The sequence below is a fragment of the Eucalyptus grandis genome, chromosome 1 (genome assembly GCF_016545825.1).
Source record: "Eucalyptus grandis isolate ANBG69807.140 chromosome 1, ASM1654582v1, whole genome shotgun sequence".
Taxonomy (NCBI): Eukaryota; Viridiplantae; Streptophyta; class Magnoliopsida; order Myrtales; family Myrtaceae; genus Eucalyptus; species Eucalyptus grandis.
The window spans coordinates 42,906,595-42,910,208 of NC_052612.1; the positions used below are offsets into that span (position 1 = coordinate 42,906,595).

Sequence of the window (3,614 nt, forward strand, 5' to 3'; positions counted from 1 at the left end):
TTGATTTCTGGAAGGGTGCTTTACCAATGAGATAAAAACTCTTCGAACTGCAGTCCCCACGATCGGCGGTCTTTCATATCTGTAGCTTTGCCCTTTATGGTTGAAAGGTTGTCTCAGATCTTGGTTGCTTAAAAGCTAATCCATTCAAATTCCACGAGAAGATGCTGTACATTTCTCGGATGATTGCTCAGAGTAGTTTTGTCTTTAGTTGCTTTTAGATTTGAGAAAATTGACTGCAGTACAGTTTCTTTTTATTGATCCATTTGTGCTTGACCGTCCTGCAACTGTCTTTCCCAGCTAGCCCGATAATTGTACTCCTTTGGCTTGGAATACAAGTTGCCTATTCTAGATATTCACGCATAAGAGATCTGCGTCCCGGGTACAGCAGCATGGCCATAACCGTGAATGAGAATGAGCAGGACTCCCACAAGAGCAAGGGAGATGAGGAAATGAATGCGGTCCCATTCTACAAGCTGTTCTCATTTGCAGATTCTACTGATATACTATCAATGGTTGTTGGGTTGATAGGCGCAATCGGGAATGGCTTTTCTCTGCCCTTTATGACCCAATTGTTCGGAGAGCTGATCGATAGTTCGGCAAGAACCAGGCTGACAGTGACATTGTAGATCTTGTGCCCAAGGTAAAAGCTTTGCCAATGTGGACTTGGTGGATTTTTACAGAGAAACTCTTCTCTAGAAAAGGAAATTTCTTTCGGAGTGCTCGTGTTGAGATTGTGAATTAACTGATTAGATTGTTTGTGAAACATTCAGATAGCTCAGAGGTTTGTCTATCTGGCGCTCGGATGTGGAGAATGGGCCTTTACGTGAGTGCATCTTGAGTCTCGACTTTCTTTTAGTTCGGAGTCGAATTATTTACCTTAGGAAATGAGAAAATTTAGTCTTCCTTCTTCCTTTCATTTGGTCAGTGGTGTCTTGCTGGATGGTCACTGGTGAGCGATGGGCTGCGAGAATAAAGGCCCTGTTTTTGCAAACTATATTGAGACAAGATGTCGCCTTCTTTGATGAGGGCACTTACACCGGAGAGATCATCAGCAGAATGTCAGGCGACACAATCCTCATCCAGAATGCCATGGGTGAAAAGGTCATACTTTCCTTCTACCGGCATACTAATTGTGAAAAGAATTGAGCATTTTGTCTGGCGCACTTAGTATAAACTTTTCCATCCTGGATTTTGACGGATTGCTAGATTCGTGCAGGTAGGGAAGTTCATACAGCTCATGTCGACATTTGCCAGAGGTTTTGTGATAGCATTTATCAACGGGTGGCAATTGACCCTGGTCGTGCTAATTATGATTCCTTTGCTAATGATTGTGGGTGGAGCTAGGTCACTCATCATTTCAAAGAAGGCATCTGGCGGGCAAAGTGCGGATGCAAAGGCAGCAAATGTTGTGGAGCAGACGATTGGTTTGATCAGAAGAGTATGTTGCACTGACGTAGCTTCACACAGAATTGAGCATACAGATCAGGTGTCCACAAAGGTCTGGCGACTGGATTAGGTCTTGGAACAGTCCTACTTATCACCTTCGGCGGTTATGCTTTGGGCGATATGGCACAGCGCAAAGTTGATATTAGACAAGGGATATGATGGGGGCACAGTGATTAATGTGATCATGGCAGTCGTGAATGGTATCCTGTGAGTTGTGCTCCAACTTCTGTGAGTTGCGCTCCAACTGTCCTTTTTCCTTTTGATCTGAGATCTCTTGGTTCAATTCCTCATTAAACCCTAGAGAAATTTAGAAAGCCAAATCATGGATTTTCTTTCTTTTTCCCCTCATTTTTTGGGGCTTGGTGGGGATGTTCATTAGGTCTCTTGGGCAGGCTTCTCCATGCGTGAGTGCATTTGCAGATGGCCAAGCTGCTGGATATAAGATGTTGGAGATAATCCACAGGAAGCCGGAGATCAATTCTTTTGATACCAAGGGAAAGAAACTAGATGACATTCGTGGAGATATAGAGTTGAAGGATGTTATTTCAGTTACCCAGCCAGGCACAATGAACAAAATATTCAATGGGTTCTCTCTTAGCATCCCGAGTGGTACAACTGCCGCTTTGGTGGGACATAGCGGAAGAGGGAAGTCCACAGTGATCAGTCAGATAGAGAGGTTCTACGATCCACAAGCTGGTGAACTACTAATTGATGGGATCAATCTTAAAAGAGTTTCAGCTCAAATGGAGCAGGAGCAAAATCGGGCTTGTCAGCCAGGAGCCCGTGTTATTCACAGGCAGCATCAAGGACAATATTGCATATGGAAAGGAAGGCGCCACGCCTGAAGAGATCAAAGCTGCTATAGAACTTGTGAATGCTACCAAGTTCATGGACAAGTTGCCACCGGTATAAAGATTATGCTCCTCCAAGATCGATGAATCAGCTCTTTTCTTTTCTCTGGCCAGACTGTAATTGTCTTTTTCTCGCACTCTCAATCTTACTGCCTCATGATTTTTGAACTTTTGACATTTAGGGCTTGGACACTATGAATGGTGAACGTGGGACTCGGTTGCCTGGTGGGCAGAAGCAAAGAGTAGCCATAGCAAGAGCGGTTCTTAAAGACCCTCGTATTTTGCTCCTTGATGAAGCCACAAGTGCCCTCGATGTGGAATCTGAGAGGACAGTCCAAGAGGCCTTGGACAGGATTATGGGCAACCGCACAACTGTCGTTGTTGCCCACCGTTTTGAGCATTGTTAGGAATGCAGTTATGATTGCCATTATTCAACGTGGAAAAATGGTGGAGAAAGGTAGGTCGCAATCTACATGAAATAAACAATGGAATTGTGGATTGAGCTAAGCAACTATTATTCCTAGTATGCACAAGTATATCATGACTATTGATGCTTCTCTAAAACTATCCAGGTTCACACTCTGAACTGCTCAAAGATCCAAATGATGCATATTCTCAACTAATACTCTTGCAGGAAAGTGAACAGAGAATCTAAACAAGCGCCAGATGCCCAAAACAGGTTAGAAATCACTAAATTTAACACAATCCAGTCGGAGGATGTTGTACAAACGATCCACTAGTCGGGGATCATCTGTAGGAGATAGCAGCAGCCACTCGCTCTCAGTCTCCTTTGGTACCGGTTGGCCCACAATCCCCGGCTCCTCCTGGGAGCACAGAAAAAGCGCCAAAGGTTTCACTATGCCGGCTTGCTCGTCTCAACAAATCAGAAGTTCCTATCTTGCTATTTGGAACTGTCGTTGCAGTTGCTAGTATCATGATATTTCCAATTTTCGGCATGCTTATATCCATTGTTGTCAAGACATTCTATGAACCACTACCAAGAACTTAGAAAGGATCCTAAGTTTTGGTTGCTGATGTTCCTAGCCCTTGGCATCACATTATTCGTGGCATATTTGGCTTCAACATACTTACACACCAGTCGCAAACCTCAATAGCTCATTAGTCTTAAGTTTGTTGAAACTCTTAGTTGCATTTGACCCTCCGATATTTGCACTGGATAAGATAATGTTAAATAGAATAGGATTTTAAATATCTCATCTAATGTTTGTTTACGCTGGAAATAACATGGACTTAAATAAATATTATCGAAATGAATGTTTAATTTGCAGCATTAAAATTAAAAATAAAAATCATGAA

At 43.0% G+C, this 3,614-nt stretch overlaps 1 pseudogene; it reads left to right on the plus strand.

The window, feature by feature from the left end:
- The first annotated feature begins 312 nt into the window (after window positions 1-312).
- On the plus strand, window positions 313-3,412 carry LOC104423353 (annotated as a pseudogene).
- The last annotated feature ends 202 nt before the right edge of the window (window positions 3,413-3,614 follow it).